Raw genomic sequence first — 19,540 nt, 5'->3', positions numbered from 1 at the left:
GTAAGCATAGAAATGCTGGAAATAATTAAATAAATAATATTGTGGATTGTCTGACTTGACATTCTGGGATATGGGACTGTCTGGAAGGGCCCTACATCCAGACTGCCATATATCCCAGTTCAAAGCAGATAAAGTGGGATTTTATTCAGCTGTGTGGAAGGGGCTTCAGATAACCCAATACAAAGCAGATGTTGTGGATTGTCTGCCTTGACATTCTGGGATATAGGACTGTCTGGAAGGGCCCTACATCCAGACTGCCATATATCCCAGTTCAAAGCAGATAAAGTGGGATTTTATTCAGCTGTGTGGAAGGGGCTTCAGATAACCCAATACAAAGCAGATGTTGTGGATTGTCTGCCTTGACATTCTGGGATATAGGACTGTCTGGAAGGGCCCTACATCCAGACTGCCATATATCCCAGTTCAAAGCAGATAAAGTGGGATTTTATTCAGCTGTGTGGAAGGGGCTTCAGATAACCCAATACAAAGCAGATATTGTGGATTCTGGGTTCTATGGAGGTGTGAAAGGGCCCCGAGTCCACACTGCCCTATAATCCAGTTCAATGAGGATTTTAGACAAATGTGGAAGGGGCCCCAACATCCAGAACAGTCCACACAGCCCTATATCTCAGAATATCAGGGCTGAAAAACCTACAATATTTGCATTGAACTGGGTTAGCTGAGTCCACACTCCAGATAATGTGGAACTTTCTGCCTTGATATTCTGGAATATAGGACTGTGAGGAAGGGCCCGTGGAAACAAGCGGTGTATTCAGCCTGCATTCCCTGAGCTGAGGGGACGGACCTAGAGACAGCGAAGAGAGGAATTCCCGCCTTCTTGTTGTTGTTGTTGTTGTTTGGCGCCTCAGTCCAGAGCGAAGAGGTCTGCGAGGGGGACGGACCAATGAGGAAGCGACTCCTATTCCTGTCGAAGGCGGGCGGGCAGGGCTCCTCTCTGAGGGAAGAAGAGGCAACAGAGGCAACAGAGGCGGGGAGGAGGAGGAGGAGGCCTTGGCGCCTGAGGGAGGGAAGGAGGGAAAGAGGCGGGCCTGGCGGGGAGGGCGGCGCTCGGACGAGGCAGGAAGGGCTGTGGCTGGAGCCGGGGCCGAGCCAGGCCGGAGTCGACGCCGAGGGACCCCAGCCCGGCGCCCTTCCCGCCTGGAGCCCAGCCGGCCCAGGTAAGGAGAAGCCAGGCAGCCGCGAGAGGGAGGGAGAGAGGGAAACAGACTGAAGTGGCAGCCCAGTCACGCGTGCCCGCGAAGTCAAGGAAGCAGCGCCTGGGAAGCGCTTCACGTGGGGCGGACCCGCGTCTTCCTTGCCTCACAGCACTCACTGGAGGGCAGTCATAACAGTCCTACAAGGACCTGCCTCTCTCTGGTGCCCTGTCTCTTTAAAAGCCAGAGACAGGGCTCAAGTAGGAGTTGTAGTTCAACAAGGTCTTTCACCTTCTTTGCCAGTAAGCTGTAGCAACCATGCCAGTGGAAGTATGTCTAACTCAGGCCAGAATTAAAACGTATATGGGAGAAAGGGAGGAAAGGATTAATTTCCAGACCATACAAATATATACTAGGCAATAACCTAGATATACGGTAGAGTCTCACTTACCCAACACTCACTTATCCAACGTTCTGGATTATCCAACGCATTTTTGTAGTCAATGTTTTCAATACATCGTGATATTTTGGTGCTAAATTCGTAAATATAGTAATTACTACATAGCATTACTGTGTATTGAATTTCTTTTTCTGTCAAATTTGTTGTATAACATAATGTTTTGGTGCTTAATTTATAAAATCATAACCTAATTTGATGTTTAATAGGCTTTTTCATAATCTCTCCTTATTATCCAACATATTCGCTTATCCAACGTTCTGCCAGCCCGTTAACGTTGGATAACTGAGACTACTGTATATGCATACACGCACACACACATATATACACTAGAGTAGGCATGAACAAACTTTGGCCCTCCAGGTGTTTTGGACTTCAACTCCCACAATTCCTACCGGCTTTTAGGAATTGTGGGAGTTGAAGTCCAAAACACCTGGAGGGCCAAAATTTGCCCATGCCTACACTAGAGTCCCGCTCATCCAACCTTCACTTATCCAACGTTCTGTATTATCCAACACAGTCTACCTTTTAGTAGTCAATGTTTTTTGTAGTCAATGTTTTAAATACATTGCGATGTTTTGGTGCTAAATTCGTAAATACAAGTAATTACTACATAACGTTACCATTATTGAACTGCTTTTTTTCTGTCAATTTGTTGTAAAATGTTATGTTTTGATGCTTAATTTGTAAAATCAACATAATTTGACGTTTAAGAGGCTTTTCCCTAATCCCTCCATATTATCCAACATTTTGTCTGATCCAATGTTCTGCCGCCCATTTATGTTGGATAAGCGAGACTCTGTGTGTATACATACACACATATTATACACACATGGCTAGTGTATACAAATATATACAAGGCAAATATATACTAGACTATAACCTAGAACAGGCATGGGCCATCTTGGGCCCTCCAGGTGTTTTGGACTTCAACTCCCACGCTTCCTAACAGCCTTTGCCCATGCCAGACCTAGAAGATTATAGAGTAAAATCAATTATTGCTTGGGCTAGGGATTTAGGGAGAGTTATAGATCCAGAAACCTGGGAACTTCTCTGGAAGATAGAATTCAATTTTATAACAGCAGGGTCAGTTAGGGGAAATATATGGTATATAAAATGTTTTGTACAACACAAACTCTACTTGCAAAAATAGATAAATCTCAATTAGACAGGCATTGGAGATGTTAAAAAGCAAAAAGGACGTTTCTTTCACATGTTCTGGTCATGTGAGTGCGTTCCAAGTATTCTGTAACAACATAATAAAGGAAGCGAACAAAATGTTGAGCAATAAGGTTCAAAAAAATCTGGGGATATGTTTTCTGGGTTTATTTATGGAAAGCACCAACAGAGGCCCCTTCTGCACAGCTGAATAAAATCCCACATTTTCTGCTTTGAACTGGAATATATGGCAGTGTGGACTCAGATAACCCAGTTCAAAGCAGATATTGTGGGATTTTCTGCCTTGATATTCTGGGTTATATGGCTGTGTGGAAGGGCCCTCAGATAATCCAGTTCAAAGCAGATATTGTGGGATCTTCTGCCTTGATATTCTGGGTTATATGGCTGTGTGAGAGGGCCCAAAGATGATATAGAAATATGCCAATATAGTTTTGTGGCAGCAAGAATGACAATTGCTAGGAACTGGAAAGGGGAAAAAATGGTAACTAAAAGAAATTGGAGAGATAAACTAACGCACTATATGTAAATGGCCAAGTTATCTAATAATTTGGCGAGTAAAAGCCATGAATTCTTAAAGAGATGGAAACAGCCCATGGCGTATCTGGAAGGAGAGTCAAAGAAGTGAATTGTATACAGTCTCAAGAGGAATTTATGGCTAAGCACGTCAGGAGGGTGAATAAGAATTGCTATAGGCATCACAGTGACTAGGGATGGAAGTTAAGGTGGTGGGTGCAAGGGTGAGTGGAATTGTGGCCAACTTTGTCTAGGGTGTGGGCAAGAGGGTTGTCTTATGTGTATTGTGTGTGATGTGTGTGGCATGTGTACTGTCTGTATGTATTATTGGGTTGCTGTGAGTTTTCGGGGCTATATGTCATATTCCAAAGGCATCCTCAGAGGTTGTGAGATCTGTTGGAAGCTAGGCTAGTGGGGTTTATATATCTGTGGCATGTCCAGGGTGGGAGAAAGAACTCTTGTCTGTGAATGTGAATGTTGCAAACTTGCCTCAAAACAGACAAGAGCTCTTTCTCCCACCCTGGACTTTCCAGAGATATGTAAACCCCAATTGCCTAGTTACAAACAGACCTCACAACCTCTGAGGATTCCTGCCGTAGATGAGCGTGAAACGCCAGGAGAAAATACTTCTGGAACATGGCCATACAGCCTGGAAAATTCACAGCAACCCAGTGATTCCGATCATGAAAGCCTTCGACAACACATGCATCTATTATGTTTGTAAATATTTTTATAAAGTTCAAAACACCTGAAGGGCCGAAGTTTGCCCATGCCTGGTCTGACTGCATGTCTGCACTGTACAGGTAGTCCCTGAGTTACAAACATCTGACTTAAGAATGGAGGTGAGACAAAAGGAAGTGAGAGAAATCTACCTTTAGTAAGGGGGATTCGCCCTGAAAGAGTTAACATGGGGAAAAGGTGTCTCTGTTGAAGCTTTCTCACCAATCCTTGTTTCCATAACAAGCCAATTTTTTTCAAATTATTACAAGGACATAAACTGAGGTGAAATCTTTAAACTGACACAGACAGCAAAACAAATGCCACAAGGGTGTTAACCCTTCCCTATATATACTATTCAAAGCTAACACACACAGATATATATATAGGCTGGAGTTGCACTTAAAAGGTGTACCTGTTCTGGCTTACAAACTCAACTTAAGGGCAAACCTACAGAACAGATCTTGTTTGCAACTTGGGGACTGCCTGTATATGCAGGAGAGGTATGATATAATAACGGAGTGAGATTGGTTCACCCGCCCTCCCTGTCTCTCTCATGTTCTGCCTCTCTGTGTATACATTCATGGTGGTAAATATTTGCTGCTGTGTGTGACACGTGCTGTTGACCAGCTCTGAGTGTAGGCTGCCAAGAAGATAAGGAGGGCAGGGTATTTGTTGCAGTGGGTATTAAGAGCTGCTTCAGTAATGAGGACCGTCTCTGTGTTTGTTTGTTGGGTGCATGAGTTCCTTTAGAGGAAGGCCTCCGGCGGGAAGGAAGACAAGGCGGAACAAAACAGCAGGCTACTTTGTCACTCAGGATTGGTTCTTGTTCTTAAATTGCTTGACGTTTCGCTGTTACCCTCTGCAAGCCCTTCTTCTAAAGTGTTGGGTACATGAACACTCTGTGTGTGTATACTATATATATTTGTGTGTGTGTGTGAAAAACATTTAAGTATGTGAAGATAGAAGGAAAACAGTCAGAACATATTCTGAATGTTTTTCTCGAATTGCTTCATATACCAAATGTTTTCTTCCTATATGTACTGATCTATGTTGTTCATGTTCTGAATATATATGTCATTTATTGCTCATGAAGTGAATGTTTAACACACACACACACACACACAGTTTATGTATTGAACATTTTCCCTCTATTGTTTCATGTACTTAATGGCTTTTCTCCCTCCCCTCTCTCTCTGTATATATATTCAGAACATTTTATATATATATATATATATATATATATATATATATATAGTGAGGAAAACATTAGGTACATGAAGCAATTGGACAAAAACATTCAGAACATGAGCAATATATCTATATATATGTGAGGAAAACTATATAGGAGAAAACATTTAGTACATGAACAATATGTATATTTGTGTGCGCATGTGTATACATTTATATATACATATACATATATGAGGAAAACATTTAGAACTTGGGCTATAGAGAGAGAGAGAGGAGAAAAAACCATTAAGTACATGAAATAGGAGAAAAATGTTCAGTACATAGTGTGTGTGTGTGTGTGTGTGTGTGTGTGTGTGTGTGTATATATATATATATATATATATATATATATATATAGGTAAAAGGTAAAGGTTTACCCTGACGTTAAGTCCAGTCATGTCTGACTGGGGGTTGGTGCTCATCTCCATTTCTAAGCCAAAGAGCCAGCGTTGTCCGTAGACACCTCCAAGGTCATGTGGCCGGCATGACTGCATGGAGCGCCGTTACCTTCCCACCGGAGCGGTACCTATTGATCTACTCACATTGGCATGTTTTCGAATTGCTAGGTTGGCAGAAGCTGGAGCTAACAGCGGCCACTCACGCTGCTCCCGGGGTTTGAACCTGGGACCTTGTATGTATGTGTGTGTGTGTGTATGTGTGTATGTATATCTATATATATAAAAGAGTGATGGCATCAGGGCAGCGGACAAAACAACAAAACTACAGGCCCCCCAACCTCAAAATTTGACAACACAACCCATCATCCACGCCTCTAGGTTGATACAACAAAAAGAAAAAAATAAAGTCCTAATTAGTGGGAGAGGAATAATTGTTTTTATCCAATTGCTACCAGTTAGAAGTCTAAGTTCCGCCCACTTGGTCTCCTAGCAACCTACTCAGCCCAGGGGACAGGCACAGTGAGACCTCACTTAGGCCTCTTCCACAGATTATCTAATTTGCACTGGATTATATGGCAGTGTAGACTCAAGGCCCTTCCACACAGCTATATTACCCATTTATAATCTTATATTATCTGCTTGGCACTGGATTATCTTGACTCCACACTGCCATATAATCCACTTTAGTGTGCATTTTATACAGCTGTGTAGAAGGGGCCTCATATAATCCAGTTCTAAGAAGATAATATAAGATTATAAATATACAGTAGAGTCTCACTTATCCGACATAAACAGGCTGGCAGAACGTTGGATAAGTGAATATGTTGGATAATAAGGGATTCAGAAAAAGCCTATTAAACATCAAATTACATAATGATTATACAAATTAAGCACCAAACATCATGTTATACAACAAATTGGACAGAAAAAGTAGTTTCATGCGCAGTAATGCTATGTAGTAATTACTGTATTTACAAATTTACCACCAAAATATCACAATGAATTTAAAACATTGACTACTAAAAGGCAGACTGCGTTGGATAATCCAGAACACTGGATAAGCGAATGTTGGATAAGTGAGATTCTACTGTAATATGAACTAATTATTGTGGTAATCCAGTCCAACCCAGTTCTGCCATAGAGGACACAATCCAAGCACGCCCAACAGATGGCCACCCAGCCTCTCAATAATAATAATAGTAGTAATAATAATAAGAAGAAGAATATCATACAATCATAAGGTTAGGAGACACCCCTAAAGATCATCCAGTTCAACTTCCTTCTACCATACAGGATGACACAAACCAAGCACTCCTGACAGATGGCCATCCAAGATCTGCACAGTAATAATACAAATTGAATAATAGAATCACAGTTAGGAGAGACCCCTAAAGGCCATCCAGTCCAACCCAACTCTGCCATTGGACGATACAATCCAAGCACTCCCAACAGATGGCCAGCCAGCCTCTCAATAATAATAATAAGAATATCATACAATTCTAAGGTTAGCAGATACTTCTAAGGATCATCCAGTTCAACTTCCTTATATCATGCAGGAGGACACAATCCAATCACTCCTGACAGATGGCCATCCAGTATCTGCACAATAATAATACACATCAAATCATAACATCAGACAGTTAGGAGACACCCCTAAAGGCCATCCAGGCCAACCCAATTCTGCCATGCAGGACACAAGCCAAGCATTCCCAACAGATGGCCATCCAGCCTCTCAATACTAATACTAATAATAATAATAATAACAACAACAACATCATCATACAATCCTAAGGTTTGGAGTGACCCCTGAGGATCATCCAGATCACCTTCCTTCTACCATGCAGGAGGACACAATCCAAGCACTCCTGACAGATGGCCATCCAGCCTCTACATAATAATGATGATGATAGAAGCATAGAATCCAAGAGTTTGGAGAGACCCCTAAGGGCGATCCAGCCCAACCCTTTCTACTATGCAGCAGGACACAATCCAAGCATTCACAACACATGGACTATACAATACTACACAGGGACATAGACCCCCTCTACCCTCACCACTTTCACAGTACACAAACAACCAAATGCATACTAAACATAAAGACAACCATACAACACACATTCAGTACCACCACTACCTCAACAATTTCTCACCAACACCACCAGACGACGACACAGGGCGGCTCACATGGGGCAAGGCCCAACTAGCACAATTTACAAACAACAGCATTAATACATTAAACAATATACAAAAAAAAATAGTAAAACACAGTAAGACAATAAAACAAGAGTTAATACATAGTTTATATATTAACAAGAGTTAATATATATAATCCAGTACATGAACAATATAATTATATATAGGAAGAAAACATTGGATACATGAAACAACAGGAGAAAAACATTTAGTACATTATATATATGTGTGCGTGTGTGTGTGAAAGAGAGAGAGAGAGAGAGATTCACTATATGAACCATATATGTGTGTGTATAGCAAATGTTAAGGCGGTTTTTGAATTCTGCCAATAGGTTTTTTCTCATAAAGCCCTTGCACACAATAAGGTTTGGGGTTGATTGGGCTCTTAAAATCAAATTATTGCTATTTATTTATTTACTATATTTACTGTCCACCTCTTACTGAGCATTGAGGTAGGGAGTAACAGAAATAGCACAACATATCACATCAGTTAATGAGCATATAAAACCAATAAACATAAGGGGCCAGCTGAACTTTACATATCATGGATGATCAACAGCTATGCAAGTTTTTTGTGGGTTTTAAATGGCCTATTTCCCCCTTCTGTCTTTTTCTTTTCCTGCTGTATTGTAAACTGCGAGTGCTGCGTGCTGGAGGTGGTGAAGTGTTTACCTCCCAGCAGCAGCAACAGGGGTAATAAATCTGCCGTCCAGTTCTCCTCCCTGCCTCTTCCCCAAAGTTACTGTGGACAGTTTCAATTTCAAAGCAATGTCATTGGTACAAGGGTTACAGATATGGGCAATATCCTGCCTCTCTCTTGCACAATGCTCGCCTCTTCCTGTTGCTTTTGATAGCATTGCCTTTTGGAAAAAAACAATGTGAGCAGGGGAGGATTTGTGAATCAAGGGGCCAATATCTCTTGTAATTGAGTTAATTTTCAGGTGGAATCGCTGTCAGGGAGCACTTGGGTACCACTACCTATTTTTTAGAACCAAGATCTTTTGCATTATATAGACTTGCTCACAGCTTTTCTTTTATTATGCATGTTCCAGGCACCAAGGCCTTGGGGACTTAAGCTGATTTTTTCTGTGAACTACATAAGATTCCTGGTGTCATTGCAAGATCCCCCCCCCCCCCCCCCCCCGTGTTGTTGAGATCATTTGTGGATATCGCCATTAAAAGCGCTGTAATTACATAATTACAACACATTAAAATATCAATATATTTAGAAGTCTATACAGATGAAATACTTTTGTCTGGTGCAGAATACAGAAACCGTGGCATTAGATGAGTTTCTCAGTGAAAGAATTCTGTAAATGAGATATTACAGTTGAAAAACTCTGTATGGCTATCATCCACTTTGCTTCAGGCAGTGGGAATTACTGGAAAAGAGCCCTCCAAATGATCTCAATATATATGGAGGTTGCTGCAAGAACAGACATCTTTTCAGTATCTTATAAAGATGTGAAAACATGTAGGGATTAAAAGTAAGTTCTAGCCCTTTGAGTTGTTTTCAATTCTGTTGTTAGTAATGTAGTATTGTTCAACTTTATATGCATTTGTATGCTCAGCTCTCCTATGTTAACTTAAATGTGGATGTTCCATAATGGATAAAAATGCCAATTTTTGGAACTTGCATTTGTATAAGATACGAACAGGACTCTGAACAATATATTGAAAAAGATTGGACACAGCAATCCAGCTGCTGTTTTTTGAACCAACTCTGGATTTCCAACAGTCTTCAAAGGCAGCCCTACTTACAGCACATTATTCAATTCAAAATGTTATCAGAGTATGGATAACATGAGGACAATGCTAATACTAATTTTCATGGCCTAATTCGATTTTCTGCTTTTGATATTAAAACACACACACACACACACACACACACATACACACGTGTGTGTGTGTGTGTGTGTGTGTATGTATTGGTGGTGCTCTTCAGGGAGCAAATGTTAAATATAACAACAGCCTCTTGAGATAGCTTGACATACAGAGAAAATGATTTTGACACTTTGGATTGTTTGTTTCTCATGCACTAGATTTGACTGACAGTAATAGAGCTTATAACTACCTTGGGTCGGGTTGCTTGTTGATCCTTGTAGTTTCCTTAGTTTATACTATGTGGCCTGACTTCCTTGTGTTACTCATCCTCATCATTTTACTCTGTAAACTGCTTCTGCAGTGTTCCTTCAGGTATGACACTTTTTCTCAATCAGAGCCAGTGTGATGTTTTGCAAAGAGCACTGAGCCGAAATATAGAAGTCCACACTTGGCTTTAATGTTTACTGAGAAGCTAAGTACAAGTGCCTCACCCCAGTCTGTTTAGAAGACAAAATATGTACATGGAATCAAGTTTCCATGTGTGCAAAGAACAATTGGATTCAGAACTTTGGTATTGCATGTCATACCTCTGATCCAGTAGCTAGTTTTGCATCTTTTTCACTCCAGGTTAGAACTTGGAAAAATGTCCTTTTCTGGACTATCATTCCCAGATTCTTCTGGTCAGCATAACCAGTTGCCCTGTTGCTTGGGAATCCTGAGAGTTGTTCAAAAATAATATAGAAAAACTACTCCAGTTAGAATATTGGTCGTGGCATTGAGTGACCATTTGGGATGGAGGAACAATAGCCTGGGTTTTGCTTCCCTATCCCCCTTCTTCCCTAAACATCAGGTGCTATATCTAATTAACTCATTAGGACGTGAGTAGGACACACAAATGTAGCTGATTGAGGCAACAATCTCTTACACCAACCTACCTGTCATGATTGCTGTAATCTATATATATAATAAAAGTGAATGTTTGTATCGGAGTATGTATCAGCGTTTTGATTGGCCTGGCGGAATATGTGCTCGCGTTTTGATTGGCCTGGCGGAATATGGATCAGCTTTCTGATTGGCCGGCCGGAATATGGGCCAGCTCTGATTGGCCGCCACTTTCACAGGCCAATGGGATTGCTGAGGGGAAAACTACTACCAACTGGCTTCGTTCGGCCTACTTATCTCCTCAGAACGATGCTAGCTTTAGGACAGTTAACAGCTTTCGGCCTACACTTTGGTAATAAAAAACACCACTGCCACCACCAGGAAGGCCGGACCTGGACCAAACTTGACACACATCACCCCTACAATCCATGAACCCACTGACAACGGATGGCCCCCTTTGGCCCCTCTGCTGACATGTTTAAGGCCTTCCAGGCTGGCCCCACGCCGCTAGGCCCAAAAGGTGCCTCAGCTTTCAACTTCTTTGTAAGGCCCTACTTTCCTCAAAAGACAGCAGAGAACATTGTTATCTTTTTAATGATATGCTTATGAACACTTCTAGCCCCCAAAGCCCCAATCCAAGCCGCCTTTGATCATTTTGCTAACACGTTTCAGGCGGCCATTTTCCCTGTTCCAAACAGAGCAGCTTTTGCCTGTGTCTTTTGGATACAGCACTCTCCTTCAACAAAGTCAGGCGGCAGTACGTAAATAGGTTGATCCACTGTGACGGCACTTCCTCATTCCAACGTCATAAATTAGTTAAATTTGCCTCCCCACTTTATAAGTGGTACCTTATTTCCTACTTGATAGATGCAACTATCTTTCGGGTTGCTAGGTCCTTTGGCTCTGGGAGTTATAGTTCACCCTTATATAGACAGCACTGAACCCAGCCAACTTCGGATCTGGACCAAAGTTGGCACACTGCCTCATCATGTCCAACTGAGCATACAGGCAGGGTTTCGGGGTGATTCTCCTTTGGCTCTGGGAGTTGTAGTTCACCCTTATATAGTTAGCACTGAACCCAGCCGACTTCGGATCTGGACCAAACTTGGCACACTGCCTCATCATGTCCAACTGAGCATACAGGCAGGGTTTCGGGGTGATTCTCCTTTGGCTCTGGGAGTTGTAGTTCACCCTTATACAGACAGCACTGAACCCAGCTGATGACGGATCTGGACCAAACTTAAGTGATATTTCCTCACATTCCCAAACAACTCAATGCCGTCTACTAATAACCCGGGCACCGCCGGGACCCCAAGCTAGTTATAAAATAAAATCTTACTTTGCACCTACCACTTTTTAATTCCTTTATGGAAAGGCATGATACAATTATAACTAAGATATACATGGGCATAGGTATGATGATGGGGGCATATAAACCGGCAAACTACCTCTGAGAATTCCTTGCCTAAGAAAATTCTAAAAGGATTGCCACAAGTTGACAGGGGCAAATGTGGAGCAGTCGTTCTTATATAGGGTGGCTCCTTCTACCAGCTCAACTGAAAGTTAATTCCAATTGCTGTTAAATGAACAGTTTAGAGCTATCACTGCTAATTCCTTATTCAGTGCAATTGATAGCCTATTTTCCTACCAGTTTCATTTGTAAAGTCTTTTTATGTTTTTACATAATCAGTGTTGTTCCATACCTCTGACATTCTACAGATGAAAACTGGGAGACATGTAGCCAAGCAACATCAATGTGTGTTCAAGATGGCAAAGTTATTAATCAGAAAGAACACATAAGCTAGGAGAGGCTGCAACACTTTCCTTTTGTTTGAGCCTACTGGCAAGATTCTGCTCCCTCCTCTTCCTTTGCTGACCAATGAAAGTAACTGTTTTTGTACTTTGAACTCAGTTTGCAGCAACTGAAGTAAGCTGAGGACTACCCTGTAGTGAGCTTAGAGCTCTTGTTTCCTATTCCATTTCTCACAGTAACCTTTCACATAGTTCAGACCAGGAAATAGTGACTGTCGCAAATTCACGCCGTAAAGTCCATAGCTCAATGATGACTTGAACCTAGATCTTGTGAGTCCTAGTCCAGTAATACAGGTTAAGCATTTCTGATAAGAAATACTTAACCTGTATTACTGGACTAGGACTCACAAGATCTAGGTTCAAGTCATCATTGAGCTATGGACTTTACGGCGTGAATTTGCGACAGTCACTCAGGACCAGACATGTGTTGGATTTTGGAATACCTTTATGTCCATATAATCCAAAATGAGATATGTTGGAGATGGAACCCAAGTCTAAATATGAAATTAATTGATGTTTCATATATATCTTACTAACATATGTACCCGGCATTGCCTGGGTATTCATTTTTGAATGGTTTTATAAAAGTACTCCGCTTCTGAGCACAGATAAGCTCAAGTTAATCCTTTTCTCCATGCATAAAAATACACTGCCCTGAATATAGATTTCTGTTAAGAGCTGAATGAATACCCAAGTTTTATCATCTTAGGGACTTCTTTCTCCCTTTTCCAGCTCACTTCCATCTTTGCCTATCCTTCTGAGGCCTCCCGTAGAAAGTCTCCATAGCAATTCTCTGGCTCTCTGTGAAGGACTCTTAGAGTGTCAACCTGATGACACTGTAGCCCTCTTCAATTTGTCATCCTTACCTCTGAGTTAACTTTTCTATCTATATACTGCCCTTTTGTCATTGTGTCTGAGCACTACATACATCCATACCCATTTATTCATTTTTAGGTCCCTAGCCTCTGGATTTTTAGTTGAAACCCCACCAGTATTTTAGGTTAGAGCATAAAGGGTGTGTGTATCAAGTTTGGCACAAATCCATCAAGCCATGTAGGAGCGATTGTGGAACATACATACATACATATAACTGTATATATATATTCACACACACACACACACACAGCATATAGGGAATTTTATACCTACAATTCATTTCAAAATAATTTTGTCCATGAAACAAAGTTTGTGTATAGTGGACTATCATAAAGTAAAGGTGCCACTATCTCGGTCATGTGGACATGTTTTGGTTTTGGATTTTGGAATTCCAAACAAGGTCTGCTCAACCTGTAAAACCCCTGCAACACACTGTCTGTCTTGAAAAAGCTAACCTTTTTATGAGCAGAGGCTTCGTGCCTTCAAACTGCCTGGGAAGGTCAAATTCAGTTACTGAAGCAGCTTTTTACTGTCACTGTCTCCTTGTATGGTGAATCCTTGTGTTTGTTTTCTAGGACAAATGTAGCCATGGCACAACATATTTCTATAGTTGTAGGATTATATAATAATGCTACAAATTGTTAAATTATATTGTTGTTTTATACAGCAAATTTAAAGTTTATAGAACAGTACCCCAGTTTTCCTTCAAAGAGTAATTGACTGCTAGTATGTAGTAAATGCATAGGTTGCTACATGTTTGATATTCTGTATGCATAAACTTCAGTTCTTGCTACAAGACAGTAAATAGATTGAATGATTATAGAAGAGAAAAAAAGGAAACTAGACACCTTGAATACTATTATAAATACATGAAATGTTTATTTAGAATTAGACATATGAGTGGATCAATTTGAGGGGTATGTGTGTGTGTGACTTGTGGTTTGAGGGTGAGGGATCTGATCCTAAAACTTAAGGATGAAGCACTCTTGCTGTTCAGATTAGTATATGGACTGTCTGTGGTTATTTATTCCACAGGTTTCTTTTATAGTTGTCTTCCCTGCTGGCAGTGCTTTGTGATTTGGATCAAATGAGTTGGTGTGAGTAGTTAGTTGGAATGAATGGTGCTGATGGATGTTCATACTCCTTTCCCATTTGATATCTTATGATTCTAACTATAAAACGATGTTAGGCAAATTGGGGTTTATGGTTTGTGTTATATTACATTAATTATATCTCATTTTTCTTATGATCCGAAAGCTATGCAAAATGTTAAAGCATACAGGGACCATATTTTTTTTAATTGAATTGTTTTTGAGATATGATTGAGGTATAACTCATCCTTGTAAAAGAGTCCAGTGAGATTCCCTTACCTTCTTTTTTATCATTGAGGAAGGTGAGCAGAATTCATAATGCAATGTTTTGCACAAAGTGATATTTTTGTTTGCCTCCCATCTGCAGAGAGTGGAAAAAATGCTTTCTTGCCTTGGGAGAATATAGCAAAGAAACCACAGTCAGTCTGTAGCCTCGTTGTGTTAGGGGTTGGAGTCTGAATGTTTTACACTGCACTGCATTTATTTTGTTCTTTTCCTACTTTTTTTTGTAGTGGTGTTCAAGAATACTGTCAAGTTCGAGGAACCAGGGGAGGTAAGTAATATATAAACCCAACTCATATTCATTTAGATTCTCATTTTTGGTGTGAACTTCTTTTTCTGTCATTTGTTTTTTTCTTTCCCCTACTCTTGTAGTATATGCATCCTCCTAGTATATGCTTTATGCATCCTCAGTGAAATTAATATTGAAATGAAATTTCAAAATCCCTTTTGGTTCTACATTCTCTTCTTGCCAAGACTTCCCAGTGTTGCATTTCTTTCCCTTCAACCGATTTCCACGTCCATCAATCCTTCTATAAAGCTTTTGAATCTTGCCCACTCTCAGACCTGTTCCCTTTTCTTGTCTATTAGGTCTTCTGCCTCCCTTTTCCCACTGAGCTTTCTGGCACCACCTCCGCCTGTACCCGGTTCCTTCTTAGCCTGAAGAAATCCCCCTCCCCTGGTTTCACTATAATTTTCCACCATAAAGTAGCATTACTGCCATTACTTCCTTGCCGACATTTTTACATACTTTCTCTTCCTTAGTGGTTAGAATGGGTGAATAGAGAGTACCAGCTTGTTAAGTTTTAAATGGCGGGAAGTAGAAGTTTGCCTGCTTTTTAACAGTGTGGTAAAATTCAGTGCAAACAGTCGTGGCTGGCTTTGTAGCATTCTGTGGTTGCTCTTACTCCACCTCTTCCTACTGACAAATTCTGTTGCAATTAAGAGAAGATCTATCTCTGTGATTGGTGCTGTGTTTTGCCATTACTTCCTGGTTCTTTGTTTAGGGAAGCAGATTGTCTCACAGGTTAAAATATTTAATGGTGTTACTTTTAAAAAAAAGATAATAATTTCTTTAAAATATAAAAGATTTTCATAAAAATGAAAAAAAATATCCCTACATCTGAACTGCCACTGTCTTGGTCTCAGAGGGAGAGAAGAACCCACCATTCCTTTCAGTGTCTTGTCCCCAGTTACTATTTAGCTGAGAAAGGAGGCATCCACTGGGGCCAATGAAAGCTTTACTCTCGGAACTAATAGTAATTTCAGAACAGGATTTTCATCAGGATTGCTGTGTGGGCTAATGGGTTTCAATCCCCTCCCCACATACTGTGAATCTGATCTTAATCCCCCTTCTAATAGCTGCTGTATACAATTTTAAGAAGATGTAGATAATGCCAAGCTGTCTGATTAATATTACATGTAACTTGTCTCTTAAACTTAATATCTTAAAGCCATGCAGGAAAAATAGGGAAGCTAACATTCTTCCTCAGTTATTATTAATTGAAAAAAAAATTCTGTAAGTGATTTTAGTTGCAGCATGTATTGCTTAACCATCTTTCCTCATTGATAGAAATTTGCAGCTTTCAAACGGTGTTATCTTTCATTTGTAATAACCCTTCCTTCTCTTTTCATCACTCTTTTCACCTTTTTTCCTTCCACAAAAATAAGGAGGATTAGAAAGAATATCTGTACTTCACCTTTTCATTATATAGATTGAGCCATCAATCAAAAACTAATCTGTGGCCTGGAGATCCTTTCTCTACTCTACTCTGTGTCATCTGCCATGGAATTGCTAATGCTGACCGTCAATTTATTTATGCATGTGTATTAAGGCTGGTGTTTTAAAAAGAGATAGGCAATGACCAAGAAGGATATCAAATTTGCTGACTGAATTCGACATAGATGCGTTAGTCTGGAGTATGCAAGGAGACTTGTATCATTTTAAAGATTGAGATAATGAAGTTAGTAGTATAAGTTTCTGTAGACTAAGTGTAATTCTTCAGATTTACAGATGCTAGTGAATTATGAAGAATGGATATAGCAAAAAGGGATGCTGGGAAACTCCAAAAAGAGTGTGTGGGGGGGGGGGGGGACAGTCTATGAAAATTATAATAGCAGTTGAGCTTGAGTATACAAGTAATATAAAGTGAGACACATTGGACAAAAAGGTCAAATTTTACACATTTGCCAATAGGGACTGAATCATAGAATCATAGAATAGTAGAGTTGGAAGAGACCTCATGGGCCATCCAGTCCAACCTTCTGCCAAGAAGCAGGAAATCGCATTCAAAGCACCCCCGACAGATGGCCATCCAGCCTCTGTTTAAAAGCTTCCAAAGAAGGAGCCTCCACCACAGTCTGGAGCAGAGAGTTCCACTGCCGAACAGCCCTCACAGTGAGGAAGTTCTTCCTGATGTTCAGGTGGAATCTCCTTTCTTGTAGTTTGAAGCCATTGTTCCGTGTCCTAGTCTGCAGGACAGCAGAAAACAAGCTTGCTCCCTCCTCCCTATGGCTTCCCCTCACATATTTGTACATGGCTATCAGGTCTCCTCTTAGCCTTCTCTTCTGCAGGCTAAACATGCCCAGTTCTTTAAGCCTCTCCTCATAGGGCTTGTTCTCCAGACCTTTGATCATTTTAGTTGCCCTCCTCTGGACGCATTCCAGCTTGTCAACATCTCCCTTCAACTGCGGTGCCCAGAATTGGACACAGTATTCCAGGTGTGGTCTGACCAAGGCAGAATGGAGGGGTAGCATGACTTCCCTGGATCTAGATGCTATACCCCTGTTGATGCAGGCCAGAATCCCATTGGCTTTCTTAGCAGCTGCATCACATTGCTGGCTCATGTTTAACTTGTTGTCCACAAGGACTCCAAGATCTGAGTTTATGGTGACTGATCAAGCAATGGATCTCCAAGTAGCAATTTATAGCTTGATAAGTATGTCCACTCCTTGTAGGGTTGGCATATACTATGGCCTGATCCTAAGTGTCCAGTTTTCATGGGCCTTATCCAGAGAAGAAATATGGGTTCAAATTCTCCAGACAGAAAGAAATCTCCAGTTCAGCTCTTAAAGCAGCAGCTTGCACAATTTGCAAGAATTAATTGATTTCTTCTTGTAATTTGCACATTTTCCAGTGTATTTTTTGTATTTATTTTGATAGCTTCCCCCTTTCCTTGCAGTCATTGTGGTGCCAAGGCTCATTCTCTGCTCTACATTCACCTTCTGGATAGAAACAAGTAGGCTGGAGTAAATGTTCTTTATTATGTCCTCTTAAGCGAGAACAAATAATCTCCTTGTTTTTCCTTTATCTGTCTAAGTCTTATTGTATAAATTGGGAAAAATAAAATGTGTGTTTGTGTGGATGAATGACAAACTGTGATCAATGTGGTTGGTATCTCATATGTAATCCTTCATGAGATCACCAGAGACTGTCTTCATTTTTTTGGTTTTGTCCTGGAATCCTCCAGCCTTAGATGATCCGAAACTGGCAACCTTACTTGAATCCCAGCTCATTGGGTGATAATTTCAAAATAGAATAGAAAAGGGAAAAAAGGGAAAATTCCATATTAGAGATATTTGATCATATGTGATTTGACTATAGTACTTGCAATTGCACGTACTTTTTGTCATTGCACTTAAAAATGGCTGGAGAAGCAAAAGCAAAATGTTGCGGGGAAGTGGAAGAGCTTCTCTGTAGGCAAGGTTTATAATATTTGGGACTTTGTAGTTTAAAAAGACTTATGAGAGGAACATTATAGAGATTTTAAAAATCATGTTTGTGGTGAAGAACAATCATTTTAGAACTCAGGGGCATTAATGAAGCCAAATGGCTGGAGATTCAGAACAGAGAAAAGAAAAAGGCAACATCTTTTTTCAGTCCACAGTGAAACAGTGAAGAAATTGTCTTTTAAGATGTAGTGACAGCAATATAGATAATTTAAAAAACAAACAAACAAACAGACAGATGATAAAGCTATCCACAACTACTAGTCACTATGGCTGTATATTGCTTTCAGTATCAAAGGCCCTTGTTATCCAATTTTGGAGAATGTGAAAGGATGTGGAAATCATGTACTGCTTGTGGCCTTCTGAGAAACATCTTTGGGATAGAATGATGGACTGAATGGGTCTTTGATCTGATCCCAGAGAGCTCTCCTAACATTGTTAAATGTTCTGTGTCTATTGTTTGTGTTTTTCAATAAAGCTGGAGCAAATGCTTAAAACATGATAAACAAAAACCTACCATTCATACACATTGATGAGGCACTTTATAAAAGAAAAGCACACATGATAGACTTCTATTATGGCTCTCCAGTAGGAAAGGTGCATTTGGCACAGGTATTGCAGAGATGGGGAGGAAATAATTATTTGCAGAAATGACATTGTTTCTCAGAAAACAAGGTTAAATCAAGGGTTTGTGATGTCTTTATGTTGGGTCAGGTGTGCTTTATATTTATTATTATTTATAAGAGATGCAAATTTGGTTCAACGATGGATACAGAATGAAGCCTCTGATTTTCGAGGAGATTAGAACACAACCCAATTCAGCTTTGTCTAGGTTGGTTTCCTTGTTTAACTGTTCTCTGGAGCTTTTAGGTCCACAGAATTAAAGATGAACCAGCTCTTGGGAGAGGGGATGTCGATTGGGAATATAAATTGGAAAAATGGAAAAAGGAGAATGATCAAAGATCCCTTCACTAGCACCACTGTTCCAGTCAGATCTAACATGCACATTGCTATGGTTGTCTTTAAGTAAGACACAACATGTTGAGAGATCCCATTACATATGTCCCATGAGAAGTACAGTTTGACCCTCTCATTTGAGATGTGAAAGATAGCTTAGATTTTGTTTCTCTCCTGCTCTCATCTGTCTCCCTTTCCAGCCATCCTATTCCCCCTTCCAACCATTTTGTCAGTTTTTTGTTTCTC

At 40.4% G+C, this 19,540-nt stretch overlaps 1 protein-coding gene across 3 annotated transcripts in view; it reads left to right on the top strand.

Moving 5' to 3' along the window:
* The first annotated feature begins 947 nt into the window (after nt 1–947).
* LOC100566752 (signal transducer and activator of transcription 5B) overlaps nt 948–19,540 on the top strand; it is a 107,422-nt gene continuing 88,829 nt past the window's right edge. For 2 of the 3 annotated variants that reach the window (XM_008113411.3, XM_016994596.2), the window contains exons 1-2: nt 948–1,178; nt 14,842–14,882. The gene's annotated coding sequence lies outside the window, so the exon portion shown is untranslated. Of the gene's footprint in view, nt 1,179–14,841; nt 14,883–17,825; nt 17,848–19,540 lie in introns of those variants that run through there. The other variant, XM_062958018.1, reaches the window with a different exon arrangement.

This window comes from Anolis carolinensis, chromosome 6, assembly GCF_035594765.1.
Source record: "Anolis carolinensis isolate JA03-04 chromosome 6, rAnoCar3.1.pri, whole genome shotgun sequence".
NCBI lineage: Eukaryota > Metazoa > Chordata > Lepidosauria > Squamata > Dactyloidae > Anolis > Anolis carolinensis.
The sequence above is the reverse complement of the archived record's forward strand: the minus strand, read 5'-3'. Positions and strand labels throughout refer to the sequence as shown.